The following is a 17,094-nucleotide window of genomic DNA, read 5'->3' on the forward strand; positions in this document are numbered from 1 at the left end:
CTATTTCAAGTACATTTAACCAATACTTTCTGCTTTTACTTAGGAGACATTTTTGACTGAAGACTTGGTGTATTGGGAATGGAGTATTTTTTATATTTCAGTATTGCTACTTTAATATAAGTAAAGGCTTGGAATACTTCCCCACCACTGATCATGTTACATTACTGTCCATCCTGACAGCAAAGCCCACTGAACGGACTAAACTGGTCCCGCGCTGTAGTCGTCTTGCAAACTCTCAACTTCTGGTCCTCTTTCTCTCTGGGCTCTCTCGTTCTCCATCCTCTTCTCGTTCAGATAGATTGTGTGGCCCATTGAGAGCAAGTTAAAAAGGAGGAGGAGAAACCAAAGAGGGTGAGCGAGGGAAGCCGAGTGTTGAGTGCAGGTGTCCAGCTTCAGTTCAGCAACCCCTCAATCCACAGAAACTGGGCTCTTTAAGAGCTGAAAAGGGCCATCCGGTCACCCTTTGCAGACAGGGTGACCCCCACCCCCAGTCCCTTTTCCCTCAGTCTTTGTCCCTATAGATATTTTTTAATTGTTGGCTTTGACAGTTCAGCGGCTTTTTGAGTGGCCCAGTGAAGAACCTTGTAATTAGAGCTATTGAGCTGCTGGAATTGGCACAATTAGGGTCAGTTATTAATGGTTTCTGTGTTCACCGGGCGCTGTCACTAAAGGGCTTTTTTTCTCAGGATGCACGGAGAGAATTTTTTGAAGAAATGCGAGAGAAGAAAGAGGAAGGGAGAAAAATTGAGGCTTAACTGATCTGGAGACAGTGAATGATATGGGTTCTTCTTGGATTCTTCGTAGATTCTTCAAGTGTCCGCGTAGTATCAGTATCAGAGCTGTGAGAGTTTAGACTCGCCTCACTACGGTGCTGTTTCTCTCACCCCAGGGGCAACATTTCCCCCCCCCCATGCTCTGTGCTAGCCGGTCCACTCATGTCCCGGTGTGAGTGGAGAAATGCTGAGGGAGGTGAGGATGAGGAGCAGAGAGGGGGGAACGGGAGTGTCTCTTGGAATGTTAACGAGATCAGTTTATATCTGCTCTTCCCTCTCGCTTCAGACCCTCCACCCCTAACAAAGAAGACCGAGATCTGCTGGGTGCAAAGCTGTTGTAGGGAAAGCATGGCTCGACACTTTAATTCTGTTGTTATTTGGCCGAGCATGAAAGGAAAAACGTCTGAAAACAAAAACAATAAAGGAATGAATGGGGCATGCTGAAAAGAAATGTATTTCCCAATTACTGCAGCGGCCCTCCCAAAGACGCCCCAGCCGCTGCCCCCGCTGGCTTACACCAACTACATACGGCCGAAAATTAGCAGGTGTCTGTAGACACAGAAACAGACAGAGCATGACAGAGGCCACCCAGAGATCGGTCGGCCGGCGGGGCGGGGGGGATTTAGCACAGATGTTCAGCCATGATGTCACATGCACGAAAAGTACAAGCTAGACACACACACAGAGTTCAGATGTGGTATTTTCAATGTTGTGGGTGAGAGTTATAGGGGAGGCACAAACTAGTTAGTGGTCCCATTATTTATATTTTACAGTTGATCACAGTATAATATAAAATGAACCACATTCTTTTCAAAATAAAAGCCCCACTAGCTCCTCATTGTTTGGGCATTTTTATAGCTAATGTCAGTACTATGCAGGCCCGGGGTGGGTAATCGGAAGAATCGGTGGGCCACTTCGCTTTTGGGCCAGTCGAAGATTATTTTGTCTGACATTTTTCACATTAAGTCTATCTTCTTTACAAGTAAGCTACACACGTTCTGCATTCTGACACCGCAGCCTCTGCATCGGTTGTACCATGTGAGGGAGTTCTCCCCTCCCAAATGTAGTTAGTTGTGTGAGTCCATAGCCTGTCTTTTTCCAAAACGTTTTCTCAGATAGGTGATACATGTGGCAAGGTTACCAATTTATTTTCAAGAAGACAAACATAAGTGGTAAAGAGAGATGTAGCCTAGGCCCAATGATTAGCATTAGCAATGTAATTATTCGGCTAATATTGTTGTAGCGTTGTCAACCTATTCACATGTAAAATATTAAATGTAATTAAAATATAAGCCGTTTTGTATCACCCAATATAGGGTGATTCATAGACTTTCAAAATATTATGGAAATATTGCTAACACAACTCAAGCTTGATCTGTGTATGCAGTAAAATGACCTTTTAGTTATATTTTTGCTGCTTCTGAGCAGCAGATAACCCAGTCCAACGCTGAAAATGATGAGCCCCAAATTTGCAATGAGGATGCCATGACTACAGGGACCGGTAGAGAGGATAGCAGAGTAAACAATATGAATCAAAGTTATGTAATGTGAGAAAGAGCAGTATATGACAGTACATGAACCCAGTGCACTGCTGAAGCAGCTACTGATGCTGTAGATGCTGTTGGTGCTGTTCACAATGGAACTGTAAATTCAACTGTGGCCTAAACAGTGGTTCAATATGCCTCTTTGTGGAAGACTGGGATACATTTCAAATGCTTGATTTCTTTCTTTATTTCTTTATGCTTTTCTTAATTTATGAACCTCTCCTTCTCAGCTTATTATTTAACCTTTACGTTATTTGTTGAACCATGGTATTTATAAAATGGGAATAGTGGGCCGGTCTTGGGCCTGAAAGTCCCAGGCTGAAAAGTGGCCCCACTCCGGCCCTGGTTCTATGAGACCATATAATCTGTTAAAACGTCAACTCTACTCTGTAGAGGATGGGAGTGCTAAACTTACAACTTTGTAGTATGTATTTTAAATGGAAATGTTGTACTTTTTACTCAACTAAATTGATTTTACATCCGTAGTTACTATTTACTTAACTATTTATTTTTGCAATAATTATAGCATGTCATTTTTAGCTTAGCTTTTGAAGAAAGAATAAACAACCCTACAGTATATAAAGTTGAAAAAATTGTCTTGACAAGCTGCAAAATAAAAATCCTGCTCACATGTTCATTCATCAACAATAACAAAAAAATCAATGTACAATGAGGATATGACGTTCTAAAACCGGCATATTAAATAGTTTTAAAGGGGTGCTTTTGCATGATTCTTTGCGGAGAAAGTTCTTTTCTGTCAATTGTTAGTCAACTAAGAATTTCTTTAGTCGAGGACAGCCCAGCCTACTATAATCCATCATAATTAATACCTTTACTCACTGTACTCATTACTTGTGCAATCACTCCTCTACAAGTCATGCAATTACAATGCATGACTTGTAGAGGAGTTATTGCACAAGTTAAATGTACTTTTTCTGTACTCCCTTTCATTCATCTGACACCTCCAGCTACTTAGTTTTTACATTCAAAGCATGATCAATTTTTAACATGTGTACATCAAAAGTATATCTCCACCATAACTTCAACATTCATTCACAATGATCCAGTGATATGATATAAAAAAAAACACTCTAAAAAGGGGCCATTCTGCATTATAAGGACATTTAATTGGGATACAAAACGTACATTTTGCTGATGATACTCTTACCAAAGTAATTTTTTTTAGTTGTTGTTACTGAAGAAGAGGTCTGAACTTCCACTACAGTTCCTTATTAACAGTCTGTGTGTATGATGGCCCTTGAAGAGTTAGTATTGAACACAATCACAGCGGTGAATGAAAGACAGACAGACAGACAGACAGAGGGACGGGGTGCTGGACGGAAAAATTGGAGGTCAGATAGAAAGCCCGCTCCTTTAAAAGTGTCATCTGGATTTCATTTAATACATTCCACATATTTGTACTGGCCGCAATTTTCATATGCTCCTGAAAACGGGGAGCCGTGTATAGCCCTTGGCCGGCCGACAGTTCTGGGCAGCAGCAACCTGGCCTCTTATTACCCTCTTCAAACACACACTAACACATAAACACACACACACACACACACTGAAGCTGATGTAGGAGCATGCTTAGTGACGGAAACGCACAGCAACAAATAAATAAGCCCACAAAGCCCAATTATCTGTGACATTAATCGGAGATGTGAGGGATTTTTACGTAGTGAGAGAATGAAAGAGAAAGTGGCAACACAGAGGGTGTGAAAAGGGCTATTGAGTCTGGACTGGAGTGTCCCGCACCTGCGCCGTCTATTCACCCCAATGTTTACACACTGTCATCCATAATTAATACCTCATGGGGACTGGGCCGTCTGCCCTCCACAGGGCCCCCGGACCCATCCAGGGCCCTTATGGATGCCTAATTGAGCATACCACTCTTCTGATTGAATTAACAGCTCTGTCTCTGGGACCTTTTCCCCTTCCACTGAGGAGGGGGACTATTCCACACCCGCATGGGACCCCTGTACCGTCCCACAGAAGCCAGAGCAATGGAAGCGTTGGGGGGGGGGGGGGGGGGGGGGGGTCAAAAGGGGAAGTTGTTGAAACTGTCCAGAAAACGTGTCCCTTTCTGTTGCCAAACCAAGGCTGGAAATGTGAACTAGGGGCAACGAAAGGTCTCAGTCTTCACAGGACCAGGGTGCTCCAGCAGGGCAGCGAGTGTTCAGGACAGAGCGAGGGAAAAGACAGGATTGTTGAGAACATACACAACATCAGTCTACAGTACTACAGTTCTGCATAAGAATGCTTGGTACGTCTAACTTTCTCACAATCTGGTCTGTTTTTCTGTATTTTTTAGTTTTATTGCTCTGTTATGTGGCTCTTATATTAAATAATATGAGACATGTGGTTTGAAAGTATAACAAAGTAACACATGTCTGGCAGGTCCATAATTACCTGGGATGTTTCCTGTAAAGAATTGTTTAATTTGGTAGCAGCTATAGAGTTCAGTTGGTGCATTTCCAGTTCATTAACGTCAATGAATTGTTTTTGCGTAACCTGGAATATTTTCAGCAATGGGTTGAACATGTCAACCCACATCTTCAACATGTCCAGTTGAATATGCAACAATTAAAAAAAAATGTCTACATGCAGCTTGGACAGTCCAAAATATAGGAAAAATTAAGTTTCCAATGATTTAATATTTACTTGGCTTGGGTTTTAAAAGGCTCTCGTTAAGAAGTCATTAACACTCTGGCTGTTTCAGGAAATTCTCTGAAAATGAACATTTAGTCAACACAGCTTGATAAAATCTAATTAAAATGAATGTCTTGGAACCTTTTTCTCTATTTTCCCATAATGAGAACCAAATTACATAGTTACTTTGACATTATTAATAAATTATAAAACTATAATATGAAGCTTTACCGATAATACAATATTTACGTCTACAAAGAATTAAGAATTATTATAGATATTACGAATTTTGAAGATATATTTGAGTCTTTAAATGGAGTGAAATGTAGAAGAAAATATGATACTGCAACTCATAGCTGCGCTCTAGTAAAGGTCTTGCAAATAAATACCCATATAATAGAAATGAAAGCTAAAGAAATGTCTTAAAGACAAATATCAGCCATTTAAACCTATAGATTATGATGTAATAGTCACATTCCTCTGTCTTTGGACAGCAAAAACTGTTTAGTTTTGAAGAAAGTGACATGTAGAAGTCTCACCAGAGCATATCATTACATTTGGTTCACTGAACTTGTCTGAACAGCATTATACACTCACTAAAATGTTCCGCTCTGAGCCAACACCCCTACAGTGTCCTCTTGGCACGATCCACTACAATAGTAGTAAAATATAATAATGTGGAAAATCAGTAGCCCTCTGGAGAGGATGAAATGCACTGAGACTAACTGTATCCTCTTTATTTCCAGGTCTGTAAAAGAGTTTGCCATGACTTTATTATATCACTTGTCAACGTTTAGCACACATGTAGAGCTAAAAAGTCAAAGCAGATCCGCCTTTTGAAGAGAAATGAAATGGGTGAGTTCTTCTCAGCTGGGGCTGCTGAGTCACGTAGCCAGAAGTGGTTATTGTCCGAGTTCCCTCACTTTCTGTCTGTAATCTTTCGGCTAGATTCATTTTTTGTTGCTTTTGTGTAAAAAAAATAAAATCCTTGTGGAATGAACATAGATCCTCTTAACTAGACTGATTCTGCCTTCAGTCTGTTATTCAAACTAAAGACTTCTTCATCAATCATATGCTGCCGGATCTTCCAGTAATCCAGCAGATTTCCCAAACTAGGAGAACTGATCTAGAATCATATAAAAGAGACTTCAGATACAGTATTAGGGGACCACTAAGGTCTATATAAAAGAGACTTCAGATACAGTATTAGGGGACCACTAAGGTCTATATAAAAGAGACTTCAGATACAGTATAGGGGACCACTAAGGTCTATATAAAGAGACTTCAGATACAGTATTAGGGGACCACTAAGGTCTATATAAAAGAGACTTCAGATACAGTATTAGGGGACCACTAAGGTCTATATAAAAGAGACTTCAGATACAGTATTAGGGGACCACTAAGGTCTATATAAAAGAGACTTCAGATACATTATTAGGGGACCCACTAAGGTCCATATAAAAGAGTCTTCAGATACAGTATTAGGGGACCACTAAGGTCTATATAAAAGAGACTTCAGATACAGTATTAGGGGACCCTAAGGTCTATATAAAAGAGACTTCAGATACAGTATTAGGGGACCACTAAGGTCTATATAAAAGAGACTTCAGATACAGTATTAGGGGACACTAAGGTATATAAAAGAGTCTTCAGATACAGTATAGGGACCACTAAGGCCTATAAAAGAGTCTTCAGATACAGTATAGGGACACTAGGTCTATAAAAGAGACTTCAGATACAGTATTAGGGGACCACTAAGGTCTATATAAAAGAGACTTCAGATACAGTATTAGGGGACCACTAAGGTCTATATAAAAGAGACTTCAGATACAGTATTAGAGGACCACTAAGGTCTATATAAAAGAGACTTCAGATACAGTATTAGGGGACAACTAAGGTCTATATAAAGAGTCTTCAGATACAGTATTAGGGGACCACTAAGGTCTATATAAAAGAGACTATAGATAGAGTATAGTACAGTATTATCCCTAACCCTAACCCCTAACCCTAGTTTAGAAATAATCTGTAACAAGTCAAAGTCAGGCATTAAAAATGTTAAAAGTTCTAGCTTCAAAATATACTTAAAGGTGCAATATGCAACACTCACAGCTAGCATTTAAAATAGTTACTGCCGATCAAATTCAAAATAGTGGAGAGCGTCTCCTACCCAAGTCCCTCCTCCCCAGACTCAAAATTCATGAGGGTTACCAGGTTGAGAACGCAGCATCCACAACAATGTTGCTAGTCGCTAGTCTCACACAGTCAGACATTACTCCACAGCGCAGCGCATTTGCTAACGTTAGAGGCTGGCTATGTTGACAGGCATAAAAGCCTGTGCTCACGCAGAGCTCTCTATCGGACTGACAGACACACTTTCTCTGCTTAAAATGATGGCAACAACGGCAAAAAACCCACAGCATCGGCATCCTGTCAACACGACTGACAGACACACTTTCTCGGCCTGGCTACATTGTACATCGTTAATCTAAATCTGTAACTAACTAAAATTATCAAATAAATGTAGTGAGGTAAAAAGTACAACTTCTGCCTCTGAAATGTAGTGAAGTAGTCGATCGATAGAGTAGCAGAAAATGACAATATAAGTAAAGTACCTCAAAATTGCTTTTAAGAACCGTACTTGAGTAAATGCTACTTTTACTGTAGTTGTTACTTTCCAGTAGTTGTTACTACTTCATGTAGCAAACAAGCGTATTAGTATATCTTAACAACATGACAGGAACCCAATTCGGAGGCCAAACAAACATGCATGAAAAAGTGTTTGGAGGAAACATTGATTAACGGCTTTCTTTGATGAACATATTTAAGTCACCAGTTTCTCTATTAACAAAATTAACAAATGTTTTTATTATTACTATTAACAAAAAATTGACTAAACTTTCTAAATGATTTGCTGATTAACTGAGTGCATGATTTTGGGATTGATTGCAATCATTTTCCATTAGCGTTTATATTTGAGAGTGACCCCTGTTTATAAATAATTAAGTCAACTGTTAACTTTTTAACAGTTTATACTGTAATATGTTGGTTGCTGCACGATCAGGATAATTTAACTTAAAATTGATTGTATAGTGTAAATACGCCTCATTATTAGCTTTATTTGCAAAATATTGAACTATTTGTCAAATAAACTGCATATAATCTTTAAAATGTAGTTACAGGTCTGAGTACCCCAGACATTCCTTATACTATATATACTATACTACGACACATAAATGAATCTGACTTTGTGTCCTCATACTTAGAATTAGGTGCTTTGGCACCTGTCGACTGGTTCCCACTACAAACCTAGTTTGTAGGGGAGTGCTCCGGGCCCTCCCCACCAGTCGTGCATTGCAGTGGTCTCTATGACTGCACAGAGCGGCTCACCTCTCGATGAACCCCCAGTCCAGCTTTGATGGTGGGGAGCATGCCCTACCAAAAACAAAAACACCAAAATTCTGTGGAGCATACCCCCGCACCAGTGAACTGTGCATCGCCTACACCATGCCCCGCTCCTCTCCGGCCCCCACTCCCACACCCCATGCCCCCGCTTAACAAGCCAGCCAGCACGTTCCCTGTTGTCACTTGTTACCCGCTGTCCTCCTGATACGGCTCACGGGAGGGGCCAATTAAACTCGCACTGTTCCTCACACCGGGTCGGGAGTTTACTGGGTCATCATCTCTGTGGTTTTCAACCAGAGTTATCTAATCCTGATTCAACCGCTCCAACTGGACCCAACCAGACCCAACCAGACCATTCTGTCTCAATGGATTGGCTTTCAGTGAATACACTACATTCATTCATGTAGTAGAAAGAACATAGTCACATAAATACACAACAGAGACTAGTACCAACATATTTTACTTTCCCTGTCACTCTTAGTACCTGCAGCTAGAACGATTGTTTACTGCTACTACCAACTCTGCTAATAATAGCTTCATCAACAGTAGTAGTAGTAGTAGTAGTAGCACTGTAGGGGTTGTTGTTGGTGTTACAGCAGCAGTAGTCTGGATCAGGGACTCTACAATTCTATGATAATTGTCTGACATAATGTCCCTCACCTTCTGCTCTCTGTGTGTTGCATTTCTCTAACTCTGTTATCTTCTGGAAACAACAACACGCTTCCAGCTAGCAAGCTACAAGCTGAAAACGGTACGTTTTGACAAAGATTTGGATCGTGCAACAAGGCATGCCCGCTTGGTTCTTTCGGGGAATAATTGTAAAGATTTGCAAAGACGGCATTTCCTCTCTAACTGGGACGTTTTGGGACCGATGGGTGGACTGATTGGTGGGAGCACTGTGGACAAAGTACACATTGCGATACACTGGTTAGGCAAGGCAAGGCAGCTTTATTTGTATAGCACATTTAAGCAACAACGCAATTCAAAGTGCTTTACATAAAACAGTAAAGAGCAGATAAAAAACATTTGAAGCTAAATAAAATGAGACAATTACATAAAAAAGGCAGCATCAAAAAGGATCCTTAAGCCTTTAAAAGAACTAAGAGTTGCAGCAGATCTGCAGTTTTCCGGATATATGGTGCATAAAAACTGAATGGTGCTTTTCCACGTTTAGTTCTGACTCTGGGGACCGAAAGCAGACCTGTCCTGGACCACCTGAGAGGTCTGGATGGTTCATAGCAGCAGATTAGAAATGTATTTTTGGCACTACAGCGTTTAGTGCTTCAGAGCAAATGACGTTTAACCATGTATCCAGCTCATTTAAATACCTCAAGTGTTGTGTAGTTGACTTCATTTAATATTTTATGTGGCGTTTTCTTTTGCGGGGTGCAGGTGTTCCACCAGAACAAGTTCCTATCTGAGACTGTTTTGCAGAGCCACCGTCGCTGCGTCCGGAGCATAGCGTCACAAACAACCCAAAGCATTTTTTTTCTCCTATCCTAGAATATATGTGTGGTGTAGCCAGACCTTAGTCCACAGTGCTGTGGAGATAGATCTGGCAATGCAAGACTACAGAAGTAGTATTTTGTGATAATTGTATACAACATTTAGCAACAATTCAATTTCAATTCAATTCAATTCAATTTTATTTATAGTATCAATTCATAACAAGAGTTATCTCAAGACACTTTACAGATAGACCACACTCCAGAATTTACAAGGACCCAACAGTTCTAGTAGTTTCCTCCAGAGCAAGCAACAGTGCAACAGTGGCGAGGAAAAACTTCCTTTTAGGCAGAAACCTCGGACAGACCCAGACTCTTGGTAGGCGGTGTCTGACGGGCCGGTTGGGGTTAGAATGAAGAGTGGCAATAACAAAAATAGAAAAAATTAGTAGTTTGTAGCAGTTCTTTGTAGTAGTTCATGGCATAGCAGGACGCTGTGCGGCATTACAAGGCACAGCAGGACGTAGCAGGACGTAGCAGGACGTAGCAGGACGTAGCAGGACGTAGCAGGGCACCGCAGTGTAGCAGTTGAACATGGCATCACAGAACGTGTAGCGGGACCATGGCGACAGCTGCTACCCTGATTTCGGAGCCTCTCTGATCCAAGGGAACATGCTGGGGAAAAAAGAACATAAGGACTCCGGGGAATGACTCCCCAGAGCTAGGTTAGTAACAAGCATTTCTGGGACATGGATGCACATAAATGAAAAGATGGAAAGATAGAGGAGAGAGGAGCTCAGTGTATCAAAATAAGTCCCCAGCTGTCTAAAACTATTACAACAAAACCAAGAGAGACGAGGTAAAGAGAGCTCCAGCCCGGCCGGGCTAGAACTCTCCCCAACCGGATCGGGCTGTATGCCAAGTCTCCCTTTAGTTCTATTATATTCTTGATTATATGTTAGATAAATCTGAAAACTATGTGACTAACTACTACTCCCTAACAATATTCGATTCTATGCCCTAACTAGTGTATCAAAATAAGTCCCCAGCTGTCTAAAACTATTACAACAAAACCAAGAGAGACAAGGTAAAGAGAGCTCCAGCCCAGCCGGGCCAGAACTCTCCCCAACCGGATCGGGCTGTATGCCAAGTCTCCCTTTAGTTCTATTATATTCTTGATTATATGATAGATAAATCTGAAAACTATGTGACTAACTACTACTCCCTAACAATATTTGATTCTATGCCCTAACTATAAGCTTTATCAAAAAGGAAAGTCTTAAGCCTACTCTTAAATGTGGAGACGGTGTCTGCCTCCCGGACCCGAACTGGAACCTGGTTCCACAGGAGAGGAGCTTGATAGCTGAACGCTCTGGCTCCCGTTCTACTTTTAGAGACTCTAGGAACCACCAGTAACCCTGCATTCTGGGAGCGTAGTTCTCTCCTAGGGTTGTAAGGCACTGCAAAACAGCAAAAGTGTTGGTAGTAGAAGTGTCTTTGAACATCCCTGTGTGATTATGAATGTTCATTGTTCTCTGGGCCCTCTTGAAAAAGAGAGATCTCAACCTGACTACCTGATTATATCAAGTTTCTGATTAAGTGTCAGTTAGAGGCATAACGCTGAATTCTTCGCTGCTCTGTTGTTCCTGCCCTGTCTGTGAACCTGACCTTTCACATCTAACTAAACCTCCTGCACACAGATCAGTTAAGTATTCAAACTTAAATTATGTCCCAGCGTTCATTTTTATTGAATTACTCATTGACTGTTCCACTTTATTCCTATTCACAGTGGGTCAGTGAGAGGCTGTGGCTGGAGTAGGCCTATTGAAGTTTTAGAACTCTGAAATCTGGAATGTAATGTAGAAACCATGGATGTTAGGGACTTAGTCATTTAGAGAATCTGTCTGCATTGCAGTAGTGTAGATGGACCAGATATTTCGAAGTAACACATTGTTAAGGGTCACTAGTTTGTAAACCGTCTATAATTGGTGTCTGGATGGTTATCATAAAGTTGCGACTGATGTTTTTCATAGTTATTTATTGGTTAGCAAGCACTTGGTAAAGCAATGATACATTTTTTGCACTTCATTAAATAAAAAAATAATACATACAATAATAATAATAGTTAAATACTTTGTAAACCATCTATAAACACTATTTAGATTGTTAATAATTTGTCAGTGGTTATTAGTAGTTATTAGTAGGTAACTGTCTATAAACATTTTCTGGATGGTTATTAGAAAGTTGCAACATATAAAAATAATCTATATTTATATATTTACACACACATCCCACATACACATTTACAAACACATATAGAGATACAGTATATACATATAAAGAAGCCATGTGCATAAAGAAGCCAAGAAAAGATAGAAAAACCTCCAAAAGGCTTCAAATGACAAATTAGACATTTGTATAATATGTCACAAAAAGTTAGATTTTATTTCCATCATTTACACTTTAAAAATAACAGAAAACATAAATATGGCGTCTGCAAAAGTTTGGGCACCCTGCAGAGTTTCTAGCATGCACCCCCCCCTTTGGAAAGCTGAGACCCGACAGTGTCATGGATTGTTCTCAATCATCGTCTGGAAAGACCAGGTGATGTCAATCTAAAGGTTTTAAATGCCCAGACTCATCTAACCCCCCAACAATCAGCACCATGGCTTCTTCTAAGCAGCTGTCTAGAAAACTAAAACTGAAAATGGTTGACGCTCACAAAGCAGGAGAAGGCTATAAGAAGATAGCAAAGGTTTTCAGATGCCAATATCCTCTGTTTGGAATGTAATTAAGAAATGTCCGTCATCAGGAACAGTGGAAATTAAAGTAAGATCTGGAAGACCAAGAAAAATATCAGACAGAACAGCTCACAGGATTGGGAGAAAAGCAAGTCCAAACCCACGTTTGACTGCACCATCCATCCAGAAAGACCAGGAGACACTGGAGTTGGGCTACACCAATCCACTATAAAGAGATACTTGTACAGATATGGTCTTCATGGAAGAGTCATCAGAAGAAAACCTCTTCTACGTCCTCACCTCAAAAATCTGCGTTTGAAGTTTGCAAATGAACATATAGACAAGCCTGATGCATTGTGGGAACAAGTTCTGTGGACCGATGAGGTTAAAATAGAACTTTTTGGCCGGAATGAGCAAAGGTAAGTTTGGAGAAGAAAGGGCACAGAATTTAATGAAAAGAACCTCTGTCCAACTGTTGAGCATGGGGGGGGGGGATCAATCATGTTCTGGGGTTGTATTGCAGCCAGTGGCACAGGGAACATTTCACGAGTAGAAGGAAAAATGGATTCAATAAAATTTCAGCAAATTTTGGACGCTAACTTGATGCCATCTGTGAAAAAGCTGAAGTTAAAGAGAGGATGGCTTCTACAAATGGATACTGATCCTAAACACACCTCTAAATCCCCGGTGGATTACATCAAGAGGCGTAAACTGAAGGTTTTGCCATGGCCTTCACAATCTCCTGACCTCAACATAATTGAAAATCCATGGTTAGACCTTGAAAGAGCAGTGGGTGACAGACAGCCCAGAAATCTCAAAGAACTGGAAGACTTGTGGAAGGAAGAACGGGCGAAGATACCTCAAACAAGAATTAAAGACTCTTGGCTGGCTACAAAAGCGTTTCCAAGCTGTGATACTTGCGGGGTACAAGGTGTTAACTCTGCAGGGTGCCCAAACTTTTGCTGACGCCATTTTTTTTGTTTTCTGTTATTTTGAAAGTGTAAATGATGGAAATAAAATTAAACTTTTTGTGACATATTATACAAATGTCTAGTCTGTAATTTGATGCCTTTTGGAGGTTTTTCTATCTTTTCTTGGCTTCTTTATGCACAATAATACACATTTTTACTTGGGGTGCCCAAACTTTCGAACCCCACTGTACATATATATATATATATATATATATATATATATATATATATATATATACTGTAAATGGCCTAAACCGACAGAATAAAACTGGGTGGGGAAAGTGAAAGAGCAGCGCTTGTCCCCCCCCCATTACCACCACTGAGGTGCCCTTCAGCAAGGCCCCCCAACCGCGGTGGAGCTGCTCAGTATGTTAACTTGCTCCTCCGCAGTTACTAGTTACTTGCAGACTAAGATTAAACTACAACATGATAACGATGCTAATCATGTTTTGTACGTAAAATACATTAGACTTAAAAAAAAAAAAAAGAAAAGAAAAAAGTAAGATCCCGCAATCCGCTCCTGCTCGGCAATCCAATTTCAAGATTCTAACGTTTCGGACCTTCGCCGAGAGTATTCCCTGTATTTTTAGTTTACAGTAGGTAACAGCAGTAGGTTAGATAACAGCTCCACCTGTTAAACTACAACAAATAGTAAAATAATAATAATCACACATGTATACATCAGTAAAAATAATCCAATAATATCGCATAAAATTGTCAAGCACAATTGTTTCAGCAATATATGTACTTTTATTTTGATACCTTACCTACATGTTGCTCCTCAGTAGGCTACTTACGCACTTAAGTAAGATTTTCAATGCAGGACTTTCACTTTTATTTCCACAGTCAGGTATTTCTGGAGGATCTAAGTCATGGATGTATAATAATATAATATATATCAGTAACAGTATACAGCTACAAGTGTATGTAATACAAACAGGTCCAATCAAATATTCCAGGGGAGATACAATAATAATAAATAATAATAATAATAATAATAATAATAAAAAGAAAACAACTCAATTTACATAAAGCATTTGAAAAAATATTGTAGAAATATAATGTTTGATGTGAATGGACAGCTCTATGAAGTTAGGTGTTTTATTTTGAAAATTTGGTCAAAATTAAAGTCAGATTGATTACATAAAATTGGGAGATATAATGAAATCAAAACGTACATTTTTATACAAGGAGGATTCAGGGTAAATAAGATCAGCGAAGTATCTAGACAGTTTACTCCAAAGTAATTTAGTATGAGGGCATAACCAAAATAAATGCACAAAGAGGTTCTCTTGTACAGTACAATGCACAGTTTCCATTACTGTCTGTTTTGAGCTTGTGTCAGTAGTGGTTGGTTGGGTAAAACCTACGAAGCTGTCATGGTTTCCGCACTTTGCTTTGTTTTCTGTTCTACTCTGATCTGGTATTTTGGTTCTATGTCTTGTCTCTTTGTGATCGTCTACTTTTTTGTCTTGTTTTGTATTATGTTCTGTTTCCTGTTTTATTGTGATAGTCTGGTTTTCTGTGCTGTCTTGTCTAGGTTTGTTTTTCCACCCTTGTGATTGTCTGATGTTTCTCACCTGTTTCCCAGCCCTTGTGTCACCTGCCTCTTGTTCCCTCGTTACCCAGTGGATTCAGTCCTTGTGTTCGTCTTGTCCTCTGTTTGTTTTAATCCCCCTTGCGGCTTCTGTGTTCCTGTTTTTGGTTATCCTTTTCTCTTTGGATTTTGGACTTTGTTTTTTTTGCCTGCCTCGGTTTGTACTCCTTGTTTTGTTTTTTGGTTTTTGCATGTTTGTTATTCCCTGTTTTGTTTTGTTTTGATAATAAATCCTCGACCCACACTTTCTCCTGCCTGCCTGCCTGCTCTCTGCGCCTGGCTCCTCTAATGCCCTGAACTGTCACAGAAGCGTTTTAACCCTCACGTTGTCCTCGGTTCAAATTGACCCGTTTTATCTATATCAGTGTTCTTTTTAATTACTCAAAATAACATGAGTGATTCCACACAACACTCTTTGGCAAGTACAAATCTCTACTTTCATTCGTTTTGGGGCGTCTTATTAAATTTTATAGCATTTAAAAAAACAAATGGAAGTGGTTTTGAAATAGTATTGAGTAAAAGTTGACATATTCCAGTCTGTGATTATCCATCAACATCCATTCCTTTAATTTTAGTCTAAATAATTCCTAATTTCTGCTTTTTTAACTAAAACATTAGGTATTATTCCTATATATGAGGTTTATTGACCATACATTCCCAAAATAACTGTAAAACCATAGTTAAGAAGTTAGTGTTACGTAGCGTTAAACGTATACAAAAAAGGGACAAACATTGAAAAAAAAGCATCCAAAGTGTTGAAAAAAAAATGTTTTGATGGGAAGACAACACAAGGGTTAAGAGAAATCTCTTTGACTTTATTAGTCAGACAAAACTTCTACTGTACATCTATATACAGTATATATATATACACAGTGTGTATACTGTAAATCTCTAACAAAACTGGGCCAGTGTGATAACGAGGAGGGTGTATGTCAAGTTGAAAAAGTTGACTAATTATTGTTAATATTCTTACAGTATGGAGAGAAGCAACTTCTTCCTACATCAGTTTCAAGTACATTACCTAAAACAGGGAGATCATTATCATTCCTATAACCTCTGAAATGTGCTCTTACACCTGTTGGGATTGCAGTGAAAACTCCGTAGGAGTAACAGAAGAAATTCTGAATAAGAATAAAGTTGACCGTCTTGGTTAAATAATTGACCGACCAACAGAATATTGTTATCAACCCATTGTTTAAAGAAAATAGATGTATTTTTAAATAAAAAAAACAAATTGTTCCAAATATAAAATCTGTGGGGACTAAAATGATGTTTTGAAGATTAAAGACCAGGCCAGGAACATTTGTTAATGACAAGGATGTTTTTTTGGGGGGGGGGGTTTTCAAATCAAGATTCATTGAAGAATGTGGACATACTGTAGGAAAAAACATCTTCTGTACATTTTAACAGTCTATGTTCTAAACAAGCCAGGGGGTTACCAAAGGAAAAAAAAAAAAAAAAAAACGAGCAAAAAAACTTCATACAAATATTTTGAAAAGCTTACAAAGTTCATATGATCTAACAGCCTTTTTTGTTTGTACAGGTAGAAATGGGAGAAAAAGAAAATGTATCGTTTAGTACATTCCACTCCACAATCCAAAAAGCTTGGCATCTTTTTCAAAAACTTTGACTTATGGAAATAAAATGTTGTTAAAAATAATTGTTAAATTGATCATGTGATACTCCGAATGAAGCTTTCTATCATACTGAGTGAATCCAAACAATACATTTTCCCAAGTCACGTGAATGAAGGGTAGGCTATGGATGTATAATAATAATACAATAATAACCTGAATCCTTCTTACACGCTGACGCGATGAGCTGTGAGGATGCTGATTGGCTGCTGACTCTCCTTTTGTCTGCCGAGAACCCCAAAGCGTGCATCTCTGATAGGACGGGGCCCCCTGGCGGCTGTTTGGAGTCATTACAGGCTGATTCATTTCCCACACAGCCATGGTGGCAGATGGCAGCT

This window comes from Etheostoma spectabile, chromosome 20 (genome assembly GCF_008692095.1).
Source record: "Etheostoma spectabile isolate EspeVRDwgs_2016 chromosome 20, UIUC_Espe_1.0, whole genome shotgun sequence".
NCBI classification, from domain to species: domain Eukaryota; kingdom Metazoa; phylum Chordata; class Actinopteri; order Perciformes; family Percidae; genus Etheostoma; species Etheostoma spectabile.